The sequence below is a fragment of the Adiantum capillus-veneris genome, chromosome 4, assembly GCF_014529385.1.
Source record: "Adiantum capillus-veneris isolate H3 chromosome 4, ASM1452938v2, whole genome shotgun sequence".
NCBI lineage: Eukaryota > Viridiplantae > Streptophyta > Polypodiopsida > Polypodiales > Pteridaceae > Adiantum > Adiantum capillus-veneris.
In genome coordinates, this window is record NC_140934.1 from 123,371,064 (window position 1) to 123,384,398 (window position 13,335).

At 41.4% G+C, this 13,335-nt stretch overlaps 1 pseudogene; it reads right to left on the bottom strand.

Moving 5' to 3' along the window:
• Positions 1 to 11,250: 11,250 nt before the first annotated feature.
• On the bottom strand, positions 11,251 to 12,886 carry LOC147459930 (uncharacterized; annotated as a pseudogene).
• Positions 12,887 to 13,335: the final 449 nt, after the last annotated feature.

The following is a 13,335-nucleotide window of genomic DNA, read 5'->3' on the forward strand; positions in this document are numbered from 1 at the left end:
AAATGTCAGTCTTCTCCTCTTTAAATAAATTCTTAAAGACATCTCTATTTAGTGCTTTCAGCAAAGGGTCTTCTATCTATGATAGTCTTGTAAAAATTCCAACTTTAAGTTCTTGGCTAACTCATGAGTTTGTTTTCTTATTCTTCTTCGAAGTTTAAATATCTGCAATATTTATGAGCTTATCTATTGCACTTTCCCATCTTGATTCTTTGTGAGTTTTTTTTTTTTAGAAGCACGTCTCCTTTACCGTCGTTTCTATTTGACTTGAGATGTTATAAGTAGAAGTTTACTTTCAAAATCTGGAAATAAGATTGGACCATACCATATCTCTTTGGTCTCAATCCCAGCTTTCTCTATCATTGCAATCCGTAAATTATTTAATAGTTGTACGTGTCCCCATAGGGTTAACCGTGTAACTCCATTCGACCCACATGTTCTCCATTTCTTAGTAGAAATGGCACTTTCCTTAGGAGAGAAAAGTCCGATAACGTGTCTCAACATGACTAATGTGTTCTCTGGTTTGGCTATCCCCATTCTTTCAGGACTATCCTATAAACTTCTTCTTCTTGAAGATTCCAAGCCATTAGTAATTTCAAAACGAGTCTTGTTATATATACTTATAGCTTTATATGTGGCTAATCACAAGAACTTCTTGGATTTCTTCATTATTACTCAATATTATCTTCCAGTCAATGTCCCAAAAATTAATTCTTCATGTGGTAGCTACCTTACCCAATCTTGCTCCTTATTGCTAACCTTAAGGGAGAATGACAAGTAAAGCTCAATAAAAGTTTCATCCATGCCACTTTCATGTGTCTTCGCACAAGTGCATGCGTCTTCATTGATTTATGTCACTTCCATGCGTCTTCGCACAAGTGCATTACCTATTCTTTCACAAATTTTTATATCGTTCATTTCCAACTTCACTCACACTTTCCACTTGCTTAAATCCCAGGGACAACTATAGGTTTCTGGAAATAAGAGCTCCCTAAAATGTTCCGACATAGCGAGCCTTCGCTTTAGCGTAGCAGTTTTCATCCTCTCATAGATAAGCTGCTGAATTTCTTCTGGCAGATCCCAAGCCATCTTGACAATGTTTAAATAATTTATTGAAAATTTGGGTGCTAGACTGAGTTTTTTTTCTCTCATGCATTAATCTTAAATCCAAAATTCTAAATTCCAAGGTCCAAGATTCAAAATTAGGCTCTGATACCACTTGTGAGAGCCATACCCAGACTCGACCCTACTCACCTCCCTCAGTCCTCCAGACCGTTCCAGGGAATGATGTAGATCTATCTGCAGGTATCCCTCCCACTTGGGACCGACACTTAGACAGGACTCCGATCTATCTCGAATGCCAACCCAAGGGGGTACATCCCTTCATTCAACGATTCTACCCGTTTCTCATAATCAATCTGTCCTTCAAGATCGTGGTCCTTAGTCTTGATTCTCTTTATCTTTAACTTGAGGATCTGCTCTTGCTTTCTTGTTCTCCCTTGGTTCACGGCGATAACCCCTTTTTCCTGACAAGCAGGCACGGCAGTTATCACTTTCCCCTAAGAAGAGGGATCTTGCAATCCTACCTGGTCTCGCTCGTCCCCGATTACCCATTTTTATCCCACGTAGTCCTAGCGTTCAACATACAATTTTTAAATCAACATCCGGCCACCTGACCCTCCAGATCCGCCCACCCACCGAACCATTTCATGAAAATCCCTTCCCAAGGTAGTACTTAACTACTACAAAATCAGGAAGACAACAGTCTATCAGACATCATCAAACAACAAGCAGCATGCAATCTGTTGCATACCCTCGTTCAGAAAAATTCATTTGGTTGTTCCCACCAGATCTTTATTTAGAAACTTTTAATTCATTTCCTTTCCTTTATCTGTTATAATTAGCTTGTAACTAGTTTCCTAACTAATCATGCAACACATTTAGTTTCAACCAATTCATCTTGCCTCCCCATTCAAGCCAAGATAATCGGTTACAAGCCATCAAAATGGCAGCATCTTCACAATATTTCCTAGAATTAAGTGTTTGGGAAAGGCTCATCAAGTAATTTAATCATTCCTTCCTAAGCATTTTATTTCAAGAGGTATAGCACCATCTAGTGATAGATGCACATGATAGCCCCTATATTCCTAGCCTTTCCAGTTCCTTTTTAAGCAACCAAGTCGAACAAATTTCCTTAATTAAATTCACATCATCCCCCCTGAGTAAGACCTTCTCATCCAACTACTGGCATTAGGCCAAACTCGGATTATGGCCGATTTTCAACAAGATACTCCGGGTACTTCACCCGGCCGGACAAAAATAAAACAAACCCATTCATCCCTTATCCCTCGGGCATGAATGACTTAGGTATAACAACTTGTCGATTACACTGCCCTAGCCGAAAAGGGCCAATCTCCGTCAAGTTCCCCAAGAGAATCCTCTCAATGGGCCGGCCTTTCAATGAAATTGACCCCAAGAAGATCCATCTTGGTTTCTGGTCATTTCCAGACAATTTTCAAAACTCCTAGTTAAATCTATGTTTTGCAATGGGCTATCCCTATCACCTCTTGAGATTCCTTTTTAACTCCTAGTTGGTAATTTTCAGGTTCATTCATTTATCAACCTTAATTCCAACTTTAATTATCTACCAGAGCCAAGTTTATTTAGAAAATATAAGCGAGTTTTTGCCATAGGAATTTGATGGTTAATGTCTGTTCGGAAATGCAAACTTTTTAAGTTCAATCCCCGTTTTGTCGATTCCCAGGTTTTTGCAATCCTTTGCCATCCATGGGACATCTCCATGGAAGCTTGTAGAGTTTTCCATTCAAAACAACACGGAGGTCAATTCCGCAAAGTTATCCCCTATCTCCCCCATCCCGTATTTGTAGACAAACTTGAAATTGACAACTTTACAAATACTCTTCAATCCCAAGAATAACTACTTCTATCGAGTTTAGACAACTACTCTGTTCTTATGGTTCATAGATTTCCATTTTAAGAAGCTAGAAGATCGTCCTATAATTTATGAGTTTTCGAGCTTTCCATTAAAGCTTAAACCTAAAATACAAGGTAGTCACTAATGCTTACACCTAAGTGCAAAGTTACCATTAATTCTTAGCTTAAGAGTGAAAATCTACATTTGAAAATTAACTTAATGATGCATAGATACTCTTAGCACTTAACCCTAATTGCGAGATTTCCATTAAAGCTTAAACCTAAAATACAAGGTAGTCACTAAAGCTTACACCTAAGTGAAAAGTTACCATTAAAGCTTAGCTTAAGAGTGCAAATATACCTTGGAAGCTTAGCTTAATGATGCATAGATACTCTTAGCACTTAACCCTAATTGCTAGGTTTCCATTAAAGCTTAAACCTAAAATACAAGGTAGTCACTAAAGCTTACATCTAAGTGCAAAGTTACCATTAAAGCTTAGCTTACGAGAGCAAATCTACCTTTGAAGCTTAACTTTATGATGCATAGATATTCTTATCACTTGACCCTAATTGCGAGGTTTCCATTAAAGCTTAAACCTAAAAATGCAAGGTAGTCACTAAAGCTTACATCTAAGTGCAAAGTTACCATTAAAGCTTAGCTTACGAGAGCAAATCTACCTTTGAAGCTTAACTTTATGATGCATAGATACTCTTCTCAGTTGACCCTAATTGCGAGGTTTCCATTAAAGCTTAAACCTAAGAATGCAAGGTAGTCACTAAAGCTTACGTTTAAGTGCAAAGTTACCATTAAAGCTTAGCTTACGAGTGCAAATCTACTTTTTAAGCTTAACTTAATGATGCATAACTACCATTAATACTTAACCCTAATTCCAAGGTTACCATTAAAGCTTAAACCTAAAATGATGCACATAAACCTTCCTAGTATTAAAACACATGGATTAATTAATCCTACTAGAAATGAAGATTACCTCCTCTAAACAAGAGAAAATGGGGTTAAAGTCCTTCTTGAAGAGATGTGAGGCTCAAGGAGGAAGGAAAGGGATTTAGGATGAAGAGGAAGGAGAGAGGAGCTTCTTCACAAAACCCTCAAGGGTTTGGCCTTCAAGAGAGGGGGAGAGAGCAAGAGCAAGGTTTAATGGAAACCTTGATTTACTTAAGCATAATCTTGAGCATGGCAAGTACGCAAGTAGCTTAGCAATATGTGTGTATTAAATTACAAAGAAGAGGGGGTGATTACATAGGAAATGGTGGGTATTCTTTTCTCAATTCCTATTGGACCCCAATTCTCTTCTCAATTCCTGTTGGACCCCAATTCTCTTCTCAAATCCTATTGGACCCCAATTCTCCTCTCAATTGCTATTGGATCCCAATTCTCTTCTTAATTCTATTGGACCCCAATTTTCTTCTTAGTTCTTATCTCTTAACTTTATCTTTCAATCAAGTTGGTGCCTTTTTCTCCCAGTTCTCGATCTAGATCAGTTCCGACGGCTTTTGACGAAGAAGTATTAAAATAATCTTGCTCTTTTTGGAAAAATATAGGGATGACGTAATTTCTTATCCGAAATATTCTTGTCTTTTCATTCTTTAGTAAAGTTTCGTTGTCTGCATGAATTCTTTGTCCGTCTTGCTTTTTCTAAATTATTTTCTAGGCTGAAAAAGTTATGAATGGCTCTAGGATTTAGGGAGGGACCTTACACCCCCGATGAAACTTAATCTGCTAATATCTCGACAACCAGAGCTCTGATTGATGATCTGAAAAGACCAACGCGTTCCACAAAGTGAGCACTTCAGGCCCATGCATTCACATCATCTCTGATCCTTTAGCTGTGCAGTTTCCCAATCCGGTATGGATCTGCAATTGACTCAAACTTAAAACTGTCATAACTTTTGCACCGTAGCTCCAATCGACGAGCCGTAAAGAGAGTCCGGTACTTCAAGCACTACAATACTAGATCATAAACTCACATCTATAATCACATAAAGTATACTCTTTTTAAGCATCATTAAGGCATATGTTGACCCTTTTAAGCTGCATCTGGCATACATTAATCATTAAACTTGGCTTGTTAAAAAGCCCTGATCACTGCTCAATAAATGTATAGGTTTCAAAGAAGCTTAGCTTGCATTTCTCTACTCTCATTTGCATCATGGAAGCGAAGCTGCATGACATCCACCCCCTCTGAACCTGCACAGCCTCCGGTCTGTTCCAACTGCACTTCAATCTGCATCTGCTATAGTTACCTTAAGCTCTTTGCCTTGCCTTGCTTCCCCCATCGATTGCCATGTGCTTGCGAGCCCGCCCTATGGCACCCCCTTCTCTTTTGATTTTGTTTGCCAGAGGTGATCTTCGTCGATTCTGGTGAATAAAATCTTTAAAATGATTGAGCCTCCTTATTCTCTCTTCAGCTGGGTATCCCCTACTGGGAGAGGAGAAAAGAAATTCATTATTTTTACGATTCCTTGGCATCTTTATAAGGTTGAAGAAATGTGAAGGCACAACCATGGAAACGTGGCAACGTTCACACACATGGGATGCATCACACAATCTTCAGAAAGACCACAATGATTGGAAGACACGTAACGCGAAAAACATATTAATCAATTTAGCGCGCAAGAATAACACATGACGTAGAATGTCTCCAAAGGAATTGAAATGAATTTTCTCGCATGAAAATTGTACAAAACGTTTAACGTAAAAAGAGGAGGAGACAGGTTTTAAAGAAGGGAGTTGCAAATGTTGGGGTATAAAGCCCAATGTGGTCGCCCAGGTAAGTGGGCGGGCCGCCAGGTATGTACACATATTCTTTTGTAAAAACCTAATAAGAACTCACTATGCTCTACACATTACAGTAGAGCGAGTTCACCATATCGTCGTGCTCTTCTCTTGCACTCTCTCTCGCGTCGCACTTCCGCTCGTACTCCTTCAACTGGTATCAGAGCTCAGATCGAGGCTCGGGGCAGCACTGCAGGAGGCTAGAGTCACCAACTCAGATTGGAGTGAAATTCGATAGGCGAAGACACGGCCCCAAATCTTGTGGGCAAGCCCGAAGGGCTTGGTGTTGTCAGAATTTCATTCCGAGGTCATCTTGGCCACCGTTCGGCTTCGACAAAGGTCTGCGCAGGCCATTTTCGACTACGTGGTCTCGACGGGTGCAGATCCGACTCTGCAAATTTGGGGTTTTCAGCCTACGACTGTAGGTGCTAAGGATATCGACACTCCCAGAGTGTTGATTTGTGGCTGTCTACACATCGAAGGACGGATCACAGTTCTTGGAGACGTGTCACATACGACATGGGCGCATCTACACACAGACTGTAGGCGACATCCACTAGTTCATCAGGTAGCTTGTGTTTGCTGCTTGATATTCTAGATTTCATCCTGAAATTGCAGGTACTTCCACATGGGATGTATTGTCAGAGATGATGTATGTTTGTTGAGGGTTTGCTGGCTGTGAGTCACGCAGCAAACAACCGCTGCAGCGGTTACAGCATACAGTGGGAAATTTGTGGATGTATGACTTTGTGGGAAGTCTATGTACTGTCAGATTTACTGCAGCCTTTGTTGAGGGTCGAGTGAGGTTTTATTGAGCTGGGGGATCCTCGAATGTTGAGATCCTTTCGGTGATACAGGTCTTGGAGCGATCCCTCGAGCACCCTTAGATAGGCAGCTAGGATGTATTGACTATGAGTTAGACAGTTGGGATTGCATCTTTGCTTTACTGCCGTTGAGGCATTGTCACAGTCTATGCTTACAGGACAGTGACAGGACAGTGAGAGACAGTACAGGTGCAGGACAGGTTTACCCGCAGTTTACAGTGTCAGAGAGAGACAGTGTTTTTTGAGTTGTTTTTTGGTCTGTTTTTAGTACACCAGAGCCATTTTACAAAGGAGACTCTGCCAAAATTTCTGCAGAATCTGGAGCTTTCTTGGTTCATTTGACAGGTTGATATTGGTTCAGAGGTCAGTTTACAAGGGAAACTCTGTCGAATTTTTTCCAGGAAAGTAAACTACTGTGAAGCGTAGCTATGGCTCGATCACAGGACACTGCTCTTTACAATATCAAGAAGCTGGATGGAACCAATTTCCCATTGTGGAAGAAGCAGATTTGGCACGTGTTGGTACAAAAGAAGCAGATAAAACCTATAAAGCTCAAAGGGATAAAACCAGAAGATATGGATGAAGATGAATGGAGCAAAATGGATGGATTAGCACTTTCTACCATTATGCTGACTTTGGCAGAAAGCGTTTACTTCAATGTAGCAGACGAGATGTCGGCTTATCAAGCATGGTTAAAGCTGAGTGATCTTTATGAGAAGCAGAGTGCAGCTTCACAGGTATACTGGCTTAAGAAGCTTGTTGACTTGAAGATGAAAGAAGGGACACCTATGTCCAATCATCAGAATGAATTCAACACAATCTATAGTCAGTTGTCAACTCAAGGTGTCAAGTTTGATGAACCTGTTAGAGCTATGTTCCTGTTGATCACATTGCCGGAAAGTTGGGACACTTTTCGCACATCTTTGAGTAATTCTGCACCTCCAGATGGTTTGAGCATAGCAGGTGTAGAAGGAAGTCTGCTTACTGAAGAAACCGATAGAAAGACAATGGACAAAGGCAAAGGAACAGCCTTAGTTGTCAGGGGAAGGACCAAAGAAAAGTACAAAGGTGGAAAGAGGAATCAGACTCGTAGCAAGTCCCGCAGTGCTAAAGGCAAGAGTGACATAGAATGCTACCATTGTGGCAAGAAGGGTCACATGAAAAGAGATTGTAGAGAATGGAAAGCAGAAAAAGGCAAAGAGAAAGCTGAAGACCATGGTGCGAAGAACAAGTCCTAAGTGAAGATTCAAGAAATAAATGTGACAAACATTGTTGCAGAGGATGACAGTCTAGTGTCAAGAGACATCTACTTCTTGAAGAATACAATGGACTCAGCTCTTCTTACAACATCTGATGGAAATGCACTGAGTGACTGGATTATAGACACAAGGGCATCACTTCATGTGTCTCCAAACAAGGAGTGGTTTACCTCTTATGTGACCACTAAAGATCATGTTCGGCTAGGCAATGGGCAGACATGTGAGATCTTAGGTGTTGGAGATGTTCAATTGAAGTTTCAGAATGGCTCTTCTTTCACGTTGAAGAATGTGAGACATGTTCCCGCAATTACAAAGAGCTTGATCAGCACAGGTTTACTTGATGATGCTGGCTACGTCACCACTTTTGGACAGAACATGTGGAAGATATCCAAGGGTTCTATGACAGTAGCACATGGAGTAAAGTCTGGAGGACTTTACATGATTTATGTATCAAATGTCTCTAAAAATGTAATCAATGTAACCGAGAAGCCGAACGTTTCTTTGTGGCATAGCCGGTTAGGACATATGTCCAAGAAGGGAATGGAAATCTTGTCTCGTTCTGGTTCTTTGCCTGGCTTTTCATTTAATGATTTTGAATTCTGTGAACATTGTCTATATGGTAAGCAAACACAACAGCCACATAAGCATAGAAGCAGTAGAAGAGATACACAGTTGGCACTTGTTCATAGTGACTTGTGTGGACCTATGCCTAACCTATCTCTAGGGGGAGCTTCTTACTTTATGACATTTATAGATGATTACTCGAGGAAAGTATGGGTTTACTTTCTCAAGCACAAGGATGAAGCATTTAGCGTTTTCAAAACGTTTGTGACACTTGTGGAGAATCAGAGTGGCAAGAAGCTTAAATGCTTACGCACTGACAATGGTGGAGAGTATGTTTCAAAGGCCTTTCAGGACTTTTGTGAGTCAAAAGGTATAAAACGTGAACTTATTGCTCCTTACAATCCTCCTCAAAATGGTGTTGCTGAGAGGATGAATAGGACCATACAAGATAAGGTCAGAAGTATGTTGTCTAATGCACATCTGCCAAATGGGTTTTGGGTTGAAGCTGTATCAACAGTTGTTCATCTTGTAAATAGATCTCCTAGCAAGGTTTTGCAGAAGGATTCAGTGCCAGAGATGGTATGGTGAGGCAAAATGCCCTCATACAAGCATCTCAGAGTCTTTGGCTGTGAGGCATATACTCATGTTCCAAAGGAATTTAGGAACAAACTTGAGCCAAAGAGTAGAAAGTGCATCTTTCTAGGCTATGGTAATTCGGGTGAGATGGGGTACAGACTTTGGGATCCTGAATCCAGAAAGGTTGTCCACAGCAATGATGTTCACTTTAATGAATCCAAATATCATTCTAAACCAGAGAGGGTTGAGGAGATTAGAAGAGTTTTCTTCCAAGAAGATGGACCTGCACGTGCAAGACAAAATGTCAGGGCTCAAGAGGAGCAAGGACAGGATAGATTGGAACCACAGGTTGTGGGTGAGCCTGAGCCACCTATTGTGCGTAGATCTGGACGTGTCACGCGACCTCCTGATAGGTTTGTTCCATCTATGAACTATGTCATGTTGACTGATTGCAATGAGCCTTCATGTTACAAGGAAGCAGTGCAAATGAAGGACTCCGGGAATTGGCAATTGGCCATGCGGTCAGAGATGACAACTCTGCATAAAAACCAGACATGGAAGCTAGTTAAATTACCACGGGGCAAAAAGGCTCTACCTTGTAAATGGGTTTACAGGTATAAGATCACCGCTCATGATAGTCAGCCAAAGTACAAAGCAAGGCTTGTTTCCAAGGGCTTTAAGCAAGAACAAGGCATTGACTTTGATGAAGTCTTCTCTCCGGTGGTCAAGATGACTACATTGAGATGCTTTCTTGCATTGGTTGCCATATTAGATTTGGTGTTGCACCAAATGGATGTCAAGACAGCGTTCTTGCATGGTGATTTAGATGTGGAAATTTACATGCAGCAGCCAGAAGGGTTTGTTGAGAAAGGCAAGGAAGATTGGGTATGCCAGTTGTTAAAGAGTCTTTATGGCTTAAAACAATCACCGAGGGCATGGTACCATAAATTCCACAAGTTTATGCATTTCTCAAGGCTACAAACGTAGTGAGTTCGATCACTCTCTATATACAAAGAAGGCTAAGGATGGTAGTTGGCTGATCCTTTTATTGTATGTGGATGACATGTTGATTGCTGGCAAGCACTTGGAAGAAATTTCAGCTTTCAAGTCAAAGATGGCAAAATCGTTTGACATGAAAGACATGGGTGAGGCAAGTCATATACTTGGTATGTGCATTGAGAGAGACAGATCAAAGAAGTTGATTTGGTTATCTCAAACAGAGTATATTGACAAGGTTTTGCAACGTTTCAATATGGAGAACGGAAAGGCATTGAGTGTTCCATTGCCACCATATGTGAAACTTAGCAAACAAGATTGTCTTGTGTCTGAGGAAGAACAGGCTGAAATGGATAAGATTCCATATGCGTCTGCAGTGGGTAGTTTGATGTATGCAATGATTGCTACTCGCCCAGACATTGCATTTGCAATGGGAGTAGTAAGTCGATACATGTCAAACCCAGGCAAGAAACATTGGGAGGCAGTGAAAGGAATATTGAGATACCTGAAAGCTACAAAGAGTATGCGTATATGCTATGGGAGTCAGGAGCTAAGTGTAAAGGGTTTTACAGACTCAGATTATGCAGGTGACTTAGACAACCGAAGGTCTACGTCAGGGTATGTCTTTACATTGGTTGGTGGAGCAGTATCATGGCGTTCTAGATTACAAGATTGTGTTACTCAGTCTACTACAGAGGCTGAATATGTTGCAGCATCAGAGGCATGCAAAGAATCAATTTGGCTTAATCGACTAGTAACAGATTTGGGAATCAAAGAAGAGATGCCTGTGTTATATTGTGATAGTCAAAGTGCTATACAATTGGCTCGCAATCCAGTTTATCACTCAAAGACAAAGCATGTGGATGTGAAGTATCATTTCATCAGGGAAATGCTCGAGGATAAGCAACTTCAGCTTGTCAAAGTTCACACCACAGAAAATCCTGCTGATCTACTTACAAAAGGACTTCCCTCAGAGAGCTTTGCGCATTTTCGCAAGCAGTTAGGTGTAGGGTAGTACATCACTTCTCTACATCTTTTGTATATTAGCTTGTATAGTAGCTTCTCTCACACTTAAAGTACCACATTGGACTTTAAGTGGGAGGTTGTTGGGGTATAAAGCCCAATGTGGTCGCCTAGGTAAGTGGGCGGGCCGCCAGGTATGTACACATATTCTTTTGTAAAAACCTAATAACAACTCACTATGCTCTACACATTACAGTAGAGCGAGTTCACCATATCGTCGTGCTCTTCTTCTCGCACTCTCTCTCGCGTCGCACTTCCGCTCGTACTCCTTCAGCAAAGAGTATCAACAATGAAATTTATTACTTATATTATTCAGTCTGGTTACAATCGCATTAAACCTGTTCAGTTGCACCTTCAACAATGTGATCTCAGTGCGCAAACATTGTATCTGCTCTTGCAGCTGGGAGATTTGTACATCTGTTACATTGACTTCATATTTGCTAATCATATTTTTTATATTGTCTATAGAGTTATGAATCATGAAAATGCGGAGATTTGTCTAAGGAGTGTCTCCACGCAGCTGACGCCACATCTGAACGAGTATGTCATGGAGTCTGTCTAGAGTTGCATCCTCCTCCAATGCATGCACTTCCGGAGGCTGTGTTTCTGCACTATCCCGAGGGATAGATTGATCCATCAAACCTGCAAAACATCACAAAGGCTTGTAGAGAAGGATGCGAGAATGCTAGATGCCAAGGAGTTAATCGTAACATATTGTATACATCGTTTTTAGCAACAGTAGTGACCCCTCTTCTACTGAAGAGTGGAATGAAGTCTGCGCCAAGGGTGCATCCTCTTCGTCTTCAATGTCCAGCACAACAACTTTTTCTTTGCCTTTTAAACTTGAAGGGTTTTTGACGAAGCCCTCACGAGCATCTGTTGGAGAGGCAACTGCATTTTTTTCTGCAATTGCAACCCTCGGAGGATTGAGTTGCTGAGGTGTTGGCCAATTCCCATGGTCGTTGTCAATAAGTTGGTAAAAATCAAGAATGTTAGCAGTGAAATATACAATTGCAACACAAGTAACGTTGAGGGAAAGAAATCAATGTACCTGTGGGTTTCCTGCATCTTCTGAGGAACCAATCGATGCGAGGATGCGCATTCGTGTAAGCCTCATCAATAACAAAAATATCAACGATATCCTGATATGTGGTAGATGAAGGGAAAATCATGCTCTGCCACAATGCTTTGATCTTCTTTAGTGGCATCCCACGCCCCTAAAAAGGTGTTATCCACGAGGAGAACGGGTAGTACTTGCCAGACTTTAGCATATAGTGCAATGTCGATAAGAAGTTGTTATCAATTGGGTGCTTCAAGTGGAATTTCCAGTACATGAGTGCACGATTAAAAATATTCTCATGCGTCAGATAAACCCTATTTTCTAGCTCATCTGCGCCATATTGTGTGTACAATTCGATTCCCTTGTTGATATCGTCCGCTGCCACATTGTGGGAGAAGTTCTCATAATGTGGTTGGTCCATGTCTTTCATGCAATACCCCAACATACCGTGAAAGGTATGCATATTCTTCTGCTTGAGGGCACGACAAAGAATGTTTGCTCCAACGGGACTATCAACATCCCACCCCAAGTACTGCTTTATTTTCTTGTTCACTACAACAATGGACGTCGCCATGATTCAAACGACCATCTGAAAGTGGAGGTGGAAGACAGTGCCACCACGCCCGATCGAGCACATGCCGGTGACCACTTCCTCCTCCACAAAGGCTTTCAACCTCGAAAAAAGAGCGACGTCCACATCGCTATAGCCTGTAGACACTGTTATGCTCAGCTCAAGCATCTTTTTGGGCTTCTTGCCTTCCATACGAGCGATTCTCTCCTGTTTCGAGAGCCTAGGCCTCCCTCGAGGTCTCTTCGAACTAGAGGGAGCAACATCTGCTGACCTGGCGAGATGCTTCATCCTTGCCATTTCAAAACAACCCTAAAGACACAACGCACTTGACTATGACATGCATTAATAGTATCACTACGTATGTGGGAACCATTCACAATCAATACACACAAAGAATAGATGGTACGCATGTTTACCTGCTCGCACAAATTTGAAGCGTGAAAGACAAGGGGCAGCCCTAGTGGCCTCCTCTCCTTCAATTAGAACGGCTCCTTTGACTCCCTCTTATTCGACACCCTCCTGCAACAAATGGCTCCCCTACTACGATCAGGCAGCACAACACAATCCACAAAGGGTGCAACTACAACAAAACTAGATGGCGTTTTCAGCTTAGTGGGAGGTACACAGCTAGGTTATAAGACCTAGGGTAATTGAACATAGGATCCTCCTCCCTACCGCCCCTTATATAGGCCTAGCTCCTAGCTCTTGCCCTAAGCAGATCCCTAGTCCGCACTGGT